The following is a 10,494-nucleotide window of genomic DNA, read 5'->3' as shown; positions in this document are numbered from 1 at the left end:
AAAGTTTTAAAGTTCTCATAAAACGTCTTTAGCTTCCTGATAATGTTTACATATTTCTACTGGAGTTCTCACACTTGTTCATGTAAATAACGATTGTTTTACAATCTTCTTTGTGGGAGGAGAGAATTGATGGGCTGTTGGTTTGACCAGCGTGGTTGGAGAGGTGGTAATTCCATCCTCCAATCCACTGCCACTTTTGGAATCCTATAAATACCAGATGTTCAAATAAAACTTTCTCTTTTTTCTCTTTTGAACTTATCAAGCTTCTGTGTACTCATTTTGTGTCCAATAGCGACATGTCTTCCCTGTGCTTCATTAGCAGTTGGCTTGAGAGGACACAGCCTCAAGCTACGTCAGGGAAGGTGTAGGTTGGATATTAGGAAAAAAATTCCACTGAAAGACTAATAAAGTACTGGAATTGCCTTCCCAGGGAGGTGGTGGAATCACCATCTCTGGATGAGTTTAAGAAAAGACTGAACATGGCATGTGATGCCATAGTATGGTTGAGGTGTTAGGGCATGGGTTGGACTTGATGATCTTAAAGGTCTCTTCCAACCTCACCATTCTGTGATTCTGTTGATGAGAATCAGGTGTCCAGGAGCTCCAGAAAATCTTTCCATGATCTGAGGGTTCCTTGATTTTGATCTTTCTTGTTTTTTTCTGGAGACCTGAAGGTGCCATAAATCCAAAGGAGCAGCTCTGCCGTGGCAACAGCACAGGTCAGCAGAGAATCCCAGAATAATTTGGATTAAAGGGACCTCAAATCCCATCCCATCCCACCCTTGCCATGGCAGGGACACCTCCCACCATCCCAGGCTGCTCCAAGCCCTGTCCAGCCTGGCCTGGGACACTTCCAGGGATCCAGGGGCAGCCACAGCTGCTCTGGCCATTTCATTTATTTCTGAATAATTTCCTGAAATCGAGGGGTAGTTGTACAAATATGAGCATATCCAATGGAATTCCGGCCCAGCCCCTCTCCTCCCTCCCAGCCAGGAATTCCCAATTCCCAATCTCCCATCCATCCCTGCCCTCTGGCAGTGGGAGCCATTCCCTGGGTCCTGTCCCTCCATCCCTTGTCCCCAGTCCCTCTCCAGCTCTCCTGGAGCCCCTCCAGGCCCTGCCAGGGGCTCTGAGCTCTCCTGGAGCTTCTCCAACCTTTGGAATATCTCTCTATCAGTACTGCAGGGAAGCAGTGAGCTCTCATGGATTTTTCCTTTTCCATGCTTTTTGGATGAAGAAAGGAACAGGAATGACCTTCAGCTCTTGTAGCGAAAAGCACTTCCCTCAAATATTTAAAAACCAAGCAAATGCTGAATTATCAGTGCTGGACAGAGGGAATTCTGCTTTCCACAGGCAATTATATCAATCAAATATGCAAATATCCATATTTTATACTTCCCTTTAAAGAATCCAGCCTTGGATCCTCCTGGGAATCCTATCACTGAGAGAAGAAATGGGACTTCAGTTCCTCTTACTTTACACTTGATTTCTTTTCAAAACCTCTGATTTTTCCTCCTGAGGGTTCATTGTTCTTGGATTTCTTGTGGATTTTTTTCCCAGCTTCCACAGTGACTCTGCTCTCTGCCAAAGCCCCGTTCTGAGCTCCCCTGACAAGTGCCCTTGGATAAAGGAATTCGGGATTTTAACTGGAAAGGCAAATAAAAAATTCATTATTTCACTTCCTAACTCCTTCCTCACTCTTCAATTGATTCATTTGCTCCTCCTTATCAAGAAGTCCCACAGAAATCTGGGGATTTTTAATTGCTAGGAATTTTTAATAGCTTTAATTTGACATAAAAATCTGTCAGTGATGCAAGTGAAGGCTTGGCATTTTCAGGGATTTGGGGTGAGAGGAGCATTCCCATCTCTCAAATATCCCGGCATGGATCTTGGAAAAGTCCCACTCCCTAAATTGCCTGGAAGGGACCAGCTGAGACCTTTTGTCCATGAACTTTGGGGGCAAAATCTGGCTCTTGCCATTTTTTTTTTCAGATTAAGAAATTAAGAAACAACAAAAACACCTTGATTTCTTCCCTATTTTACCATCATGGCATATTTTTTCCAAGGAGTCATCTCTCCTTACATTTCTAAATTATCTTTTTTGCATTAATTTTTGCAGGTCCGATACATCAGAAATCAAAATGTCCACTCTTCACAACAGCAAATCCATCTAAATTAAATTTATGTGAAAAAAGGAAGAAATTATTCAGATCAAAATAATAGACTTTAAGTAGAAACCTTGATGCCAAAGATATTTTAGATGGCAAAACGATTTCTTTTCATTATTTACAGCTGAGCCATGCGTTTGAGTTGCATAAATTTCCCCCAAATATGAGTTTATAGAACATCCATCACAGCAGAAAAGATAAAATCAACTCATTTGACCATTATTAAAATGTGAATTACAAGCAATCCCCTCTCTCTTTTTATTGCAGTTCTTTTGTATTTCTTAAGCCACACGGAATTTAATAAATCTCTGCGGGACTTAATAAAGAGCAGGAGATTGATGCAGGTGCTGAGATATTCATGGAGTCCCCACCGCCCCGTGGAATTGATTCCCATGGTTTCCTCACTGCTTTCTGTAGTGATGGAATTCTCCCATTGCTTCCCAGAGCACATCCAGGGAATGTTCTGGAAGTGCTGGTGTGGTGTCCAGCAGGTAAATCATGGAATCGTGGAATTGGTTGGGTTGGAGGGAGCTTAAAGCCCACCCAGTCTCACCCCAACCTCCCGGTGTCCCAGGGTGTCCCAGTGTCCAACCCAGCCTTGGGCACTGCCAGGGGTCCAGGGGCAGCCACAGCTGCTCTGGCAATTCCAGCCCAGCCAGGAATTCCCAGTTCCCAATCTCCCACCCATCCCTGCCCTCTGGCAGTGGGAGCCATTCCCTGGGTCCTGTTCCTCCATCCACTGGAAATTCTCTCTCCATTTTCCCTGCAGTTCCTTCAGGCCACAGTGAGGTCACCCCAAAGCTCCTCCTCTCCAGGGGAACATTCCCAGCCTTTCCTCCCAGCAGAGCTGCTCCATCCCTTGGATCATCCAGCTGCCTCTGGACTCATCCCAGCAGCTCCAGGTTCCTTCCTAGGGCTGGACCCAAACCCAGGGGCTCAACTGAGACATTTGGGTTCCAGCAATTGAAGGGTTTGTGTTCCACTCCCCGCTCTCCATTGTGAGACAGCTCTTGGAATGTCTTTATTTTGCCCTTATTTTTCCAGGAAGAACCCCATTATTTCCACGAATAACAAGAATTTCCTAAATTGAAATTGCCTACAATTCAGTGAGGTACAAGAGCTGCTTTTATATAACACAGGTGATTTGTGATGATTCACACCCAGTCTGTCATCCCTTAATTCCTCAACAATTCCCATGGGAATGTTTGTCCCAAAAGGAAAGAACTTCTGTCCCAAACCACTTCCAGCAGCGCTGCCTGTTGGGATGATCCCAACCTGGGACCTCTGGGAACTACCCAGGGATTGCCAGGAATGAAATTTTTTGAGGCTGGAGGCTGATGAGGATCTGAGAGAACTCCTTTGGTTTTGAAATTCCAGTATCTCCTTAAAACAGAGACCTCAGGACAAACACTCTGGGATAGTCCCCGTGCTCTGCTGTCTCCACAGGGAATGGTTCCATGGATAACAAATGGATGGAGCACGTTGGCAGCAGATACTGGGAGCTCCACCTGGCTCCACTGCCTGCGGCTTTGGCCCTTCTGACCAGATGTTCACAGAATCCCGGGATCCCTGAGGTTGGAAAAGCCCTCCCAGCGTGTCCCCAGCCCAGAGCTCCGAGTGCCACCTCCAGGAATTCCTTGGGCACCTCCAGGGATGGGCACTCCAAACCTCCCTGGCCAATTCCATTTTTTCCTTGAAACAATTCCTCCTGAAAATATCCTATAATCCCTCAGTACAGACAAAGGCAGAGTTCAGATCTATCCCTTTCTGTGGCTAGATGGAAAAATCCAACAATTCATTCCCAAAATCTGGGAATGGCAGCCACTCAGTAACACGGGATAACTTCTGGGGAGACAACCCCTGCTCCCAGAGAGGAACTTTTTGTCCTAAATCACATCCCAGGATCATCAATGCAATGGAAAAACTGGACCCAACCTGGCATTACTGAAATATGTTTAGATTAGACTGGATATGTCATTAAAATCACCCAAAAATCTTATCAAAATCTTGTCAAGGTGAGCCCTGAGCTGTAGCTCCCAGGGACAATTTTCCATGGGGAAATTCCTGCTGCTGCCCAGCCTGAGGCCATTCCCTCTCCTCCTGTCCCTGTTCCCTGGGATGATCCCAAATCCCCCCCGGCTGTCCCCTCCTGGCAGGAGCTGTGAGAGCCACAGGGTCCCCCTGAGCCTCCTTTGCTCCAGGCTCAGCCCCTTCCCAGCTCCCTCAGGAACTCTCCAGCCCCTTCCCAGCTCCCTCAGGAACTCTCCAGCCCCTTCCCAGCTCCCTCAGGAACTCTCCATTCCCTTCCCAGCTCCTCAGGAACTCTCCAGCCCCTTCCCAGCTCCCTCAGGAACTCTCCAGCCCCTTCCCAGCTCCTCAGGAACTCTCCATTCCCTTCCCAGCTCCTCAGGAACTCTCCATTCCCTTCCCAGCTCCTCAGGAACTCTCCAGCCCCTTCCCAGCTCCCTCAGGAACTCTCCATTCCCTTCCCAGCTCCTCAGGAACTCTCCAGCCCCTTCCCAGCTCCCTCAGGAACTCTCCAGCCCCTTCCCAGCTCCTCAGGAACTCTCCATTCCCTTCCCAGCTCCTCAGGAACTCTCCAGCCCCTTCCCAGCTCCTCAGGAACTCTCCATTCCCTTCCCAGCTCCTCAGGAACTCTCCAGCCCCTTCCCAGCTCCCTCAGGAACTCTCCATTCCCTTCCCAGCTCCCTCAGGAACTCTCCAGCCCCTTCCCAGCTCCTCAGGAACTCTCCATTCCCTTCCCAGCTCCCTCAGGAACTCTCCATTCCCTTCCCAGCTCCTCAGGAACTCTCCAGACCCTTCCCAGCTCTCTCAGGAATTTTCCAGCTCCTTCCTGGCTCCATTCTGTGCCTTGTTCCAGCCCCTCCAGGTCTTTCTTCTCATGACCAGAACTGGACATGGCCCTTGAGGTGTTCAATTTGTCACCAATCTTGAAAAATTTGCCTTGCGAGGTGCTAAATATTCTTCATTTACTGAGGCTGAAGTGGTTTTTAAGATGCTTTTGTGGCCTGAGGCAGGAGGATGCTGCTCCCCGTGAGCTGCAGGGATAAAAATAGGCTCTACTTGCAAGAAGAAATTCTCTTCAACTTCAACTCTGCCACTTTCTTCATGAAATCCTTCTGGTTTCTTTCTTTTTCCACCTGACCTGCAGGGAGGAGTGAAAAACCCCTGTGGAAGGGAACCTGCCCAGCCCCTGTTTGCAGCTCTGCTGAAAATGATTCAAAAAGGGCCTCACAAACAGATTCATTTCTGCCTGACTTATCTCTTATCAGCAGCAGAAAAGAAAATCTGATGATCTGTGTCCAACTCCTCGCGGTGGAATATTTCAGCTCCGGAGTTCCCTCCTGCAGCATCCTGCCCTCAGCCCCTCCAGGAAAATCGGGAAGCTCAGGAAATCAGAGAGGAGGGCCAGGCTTGGGAAACAGGGCTCAAACAAGCCCAACCTTGGATTTTTTGGGATAGAGGGAATGCTGAGCGGATTTGGGAATTGGGAATCCTAATTCCATGACCAGGCTTCCTCAGCCTTCTCTCCTCCCTGACGTTCACTTTAGTCAGGCTTTGCTCTCCTGCAACGCCCCTGAGGCCTTCACACGGCTCCATTTTTATTCCTGGAAGAGATAATTCTAAAAAAGAAACCAACTTGAGCTGTGCCAAATTTCCTGGAGTCCATGGATTTATCGATGTCTGGCACGGAACACTCTCAAGCAATTTCTAATTTCTTTTTATTTTTTTGGTCCTGTCTGTCCAGGAAAAAAAAAAAAAAAGAAAAGGGGGGGACGTTGAATTTAATATTTATTTATGTATCCAGTTTTTTTTTGTTATCTGCCTTTTTGACTATTTATTTATTATCTGCCTTTTTGACTAATTATTTATTATCTGCCTTTGTGAATATTTATTTATTAATTCATTTATTTGTTATCTGCCTCTGTGACCATTTTTTATTAATTTTTTTTCCTAATACCTACAGAGATATCAGGAATATTGACAGGAGCAGCGCTGAAAAAACCCAGGTATTGTTGCTGGTGGTTGGAAAAATCTGGTTTTATTTACAGGAAATGCAGCTCTGTTGACTCCATGAAATTCCACTTCTTTTATAAAGCTTTTATAAAGCTGTTCCCACTCCTCAAAAGAAGACTGCAGCTTCCTTCCCTTCCCAGAAATACAACAAATACATCCCAGAAAATGGGGTTAGAATAGCCCAGGTGGAGATTGTCAAAATGCAAACCTTTGGAAGGAACTGATCGAGGCTTCAGGGGGAAAAAAGAAGGAACAAAGAGCTCAAGGAGGCCACTGCTAATGAATCCCATTTTTCCTGGTGCTGGGAATGACCCAGGCACGGATACCTGCTGTAATTAAATTATAGGGAAGCAGAGATGGAGCAGATGGAGCTTGTCAGGATTTTAATACGCTGCAAACTCTGTTTCACACTGGGAACAGGACCGATTGTTTTGTCAAGGAATTCTGTTTGATATATCCCAGTATTCCGGGTTTCCCTCGCCACGCACATAGGAGATTTCCCAATCAGCTAGAGAGCCCTTCAAATGGCATTTTAAATGGATTTATGGATTTTTTTTTTCAATTTATAGCTAATGGATTTATGTTTTGGTTTCATGGGAGGGTTTGGGGTGGAAGGGCCCTCAAAGCCCACCCAGTCCCAACCCAAGGTCTCCCACTATCCCATGGTGCTCCAAGCCCCATCCAGTCTGGCCTTGGACATTCCAGGGATGAGGAATTCCCAACCTCTCTGGGCAGGGCCTCTCCACCCTCCCAGCCAGGAATTCCTTCCTAAATACACCCTGGACTAAAATCTTTATTCCTGGACCAGCTTCCAGTGGAGAATTCCCTCAGGAATACACAAAATTTTTCTGATGGCAGCAAGGAGCTCGGAAGTGGCACCACACTTGGTGCAAGTGCCATTAACCAGATTTAAAAGGAAATATCCCATTGTCTCCATCTTTTTTCCAGGTGGATGAAGCCAAGGAAATACCAATAATACCCTCCAAGGTCCCCTGCCAGAGTGTCGAATGGTGACTTTCCTTCAAAAACCTGGAAAAGGGAAAAATCCCAGCCAGGCCAAGGGTGCAGAACAGCAATTTTTGCTAGGGGAAAAAAAAATCATAATTTTGAAATAATATTTTTAGTAGATGTGTGTCCTTCCAGGATTCTTTTGGTCCTACTTTTAAATGATGGTCTTGGAGAGCAGGAAAGCAAACATTAAGAGGGGAAGGAATATCCAAAGGAATTGCTGAACTCAGGGTGTTTTTATGGGTCTCATCCATGGCCACATCTCTGCTTTATGGACCTTTCAATTTCAGCCACTCCTCTCTCCACAGAGACCAGAAAAATAACAGAAATTATTTTATTTTATTTTATTTTATTTTATTTTATTTTATTTTATTTTATTTTATTTTATTTTATTTTATTTTATTTTATTTTATATATTATATTTTATATATTATATTTTATATATTATATGAAAAAAGTTATGTCCTTCCCTTCTCCATCTCTTAATTAAATATTTTAATATCTTATTTTCTTACCTCTTTCCCTTCCCCATCTTGTAATTAAATCCTGCATTTCCATAAAAAATCCAGGCCATAATCACCAAAGCCTGGTGATTAATAATACCTCAAGTATTACAGAATTCTTCCCTGTTATTTTCATTCCCAGCTTTAAAAGTTAAAGGAAAAGCGGAATTGAGCAGAAAGATCCTTGAGGTCATTTGTCACCAGCCCTAATTAGTTTGTTTTCCCTTTTAACACCTGAAAAACCCTTGAAAATAATTTTGAAACCAGCTTTGTTCAGTAAAATATGAGCTGTAGTGGAGTAAAAGGAAAATTTCTCTTTTCAGCCTTTTTCCTCTGAAAACACTTGGAAGAAAAAATGCGTAGATAACTACAAAGAAATAGGAATATTAAAATTAGGCTGACCTGAGACCGGGCTGGACATTTGATCCACTCCTAAAATTCAGCTCCCTCCTGACTCCCAGCTTGTGGCAGCTACAAAGGCTCAGCTTTTTCGGGTTACGTTTCTTTTTTCCAGGTATTTCATTCCAGCTGAACGAAAAATTGTTTCTCCAGCACTGAAATGATCTCTGGGAATTTCACCCTTCTCCAAATATCAAAGATGAGCTTATGGAGATAGTTATTTTCAGGTCATTGAGAACTGAAATGGAAGAGGTTTATTTTTATTTTTCAGCCCAGCCATGGCCTCTGCACCATTCCTGCTCCAGTCATTCCCGAATTCCCACCACATTCCCAGGCACGTTTTTTCCCTGTTTTCCCTGCCAGACCTGAGCCCTGCTGGGGGCAGCTGGGGAGGGAATCCCACCTGCCTGGAATGCCGATCCCATCCTCAGGGGGGTTGATTTATGTACCAAAAAAATATCAATTTTGGAAGTCAGCTCCAAAAAATCTTTTGCTTGGCACTTGAGATGAGTGAGCAGAATGTGGAGCTACGTTTATGAACAAAAAAGATCAAATTTTATTATATAGAATATTATATATCATATTCTATAATATATTTTATATAATTTTATATTATGTATATTTATATATACATTATTTTGTTTGTTTATTTAGGTTTTATAACTTATTAATTTCACTTACTTTTACTGTGCTGTAGATACTTTTATTTAATGGGTTTTGTCACATGTCTACACATATGCTTTTATCATAATTTCTAAACTGTTAGTTTGCTCTATAAAACTACTCTATAAAACTCTATAAAACTTCTACATTAAAAACTTTCCACTATCTTATTAATGCAGTTTCTTAGTTATTTAAGGTATATTTTTATTTACAAGTGTAGAAACATAAGTTTATTATTTTTCTACTCAATGTTTGTGTATTTTTCCATCAATCCAAGCTCCTTCCAAGGCTGCAGATCAAACCTTCCTGTATCCATAGAAGTTTCTATCTTTCCATTTCGCACAGGGTTTGATTTATGCACAAAAAACATCAAATTTCTGAAGTCGGCTCCACCAAAAACCCTCGCTCTGAACCTGAGATGAGTGAGCAGAACACGGGGACAACTCCTGGCTTGGCTGAGGATCCTTGGGAAAACTCCGGGCAGAAATAACTGAAATTAAGGAAATTTGGGGAGTTCCTTGGGAAAACTCCGGGCAGAAATAACTGAAATTAAGGAAATTTGGGAAGTTCCTTGGGAAAACTCCGGGCAGAAATAACTGAAATTAAGGAAATTTGGGAAGTTCCTTGGGAAAACTCCGGGCAGAAATAACTGAAATTAAGGAAATTTGGGAAGTTCCTTGGGAAAACTCCGGGCAGAAATAACTGAAATTAAGGAAATTTGGGAAGTTCCTTGGGAAAACTCCGGGCAGAAATAACTGAAATTAAGGAAATTTGGGAAGTTCCTTGGGAAAACTCCGGGCAGAAATAACTGAAATTAAGGAAATTTGGGAAGTTCCTTGGGAAAACTCCGGGCAGAAATAACTGAAATTAAGGAAATTTGGGAAGTTCCTTGGGAAAACTCCGGGCAGAAATAACTGAAATTAAGGAAATTTGGGAAGTTCCTTGGGAAAACTCCGGGCAGAAATAACTGAAATTAAGGAAATTTGGGAAGTTCCTTGGGAAAACTCCGGGCAGAAATAACTGAAATTAAGGAAATTTGGGAAGTTCCTTGGGAAAACTCCGGGCAGAAATAACTGAAATTAAGGAAATTTGGGAAGTTCCTTGGGAAAACTCCAGGCATAAATAACTGAAATTAAGGAAATTTGGGAAGTTCCTTGGGAAAACTCCGGGCAGAAATAACTGAAATTAAGGAAATTTGGGAAGTTCCTTGGGAAAACTCCGGGCAGTAATAACTGAAATTAAGGAAATTTGGGAAGTTTAGAGAAGAAAAGCTCTGGGTTGTCGCCTCTGGACCAGCCAAAGCCCTGTGGCTCCTTGTACTGACTCCAAGCCTGGAATCCAGCCTGGAGATTCCTGAAATTCCCGGTCGGTTTTATCCAAGCTCTGCCTAAGCAGCACTCAAGCGCTCATGCCCATCCTCCCCATCCTGGTGTTCCAGCTGGAGGGACTTTTCCATGGATCTACCTGGGATTGGGTGAGGGAGACACATGGACACCAACCAGGGCTGGATCCAAGAGCTGACTTGGGATTCCTTGGGAATTCCTTGGGAATTCCTTGGGAATTCTTGCCTTGTTGAGGCTTTCTCAGGATCTCCTCACCTCCACAGCGAGACCCGTGGTGCTCCTCACCCCAAGCCTCTTATCCCAGGAGCTGGCAGGGATCCCAGGCTGGGAATTCCCAGCATTGGCTCCTGTGTGCTGCATCCCTGTGAAAGA

This window comes from Lonchura striata, chromosome 5 (assembly GCF_050655825.1).
Source record: "Lonchura striata isolate lonStrDom1 chromosome 5, ASM5065582v1, whole genome shotgun sequence".
NCBI lineage: Eukaryota > Metazoa > Chordata > Aves > Passeriformes > Estrildidae > Lonchura > Lonchura striata.
The sequence above is the reverse complement of the archived record's forward strand: the minus strand, read 5'-3'. Positions refer to the sequence as shown.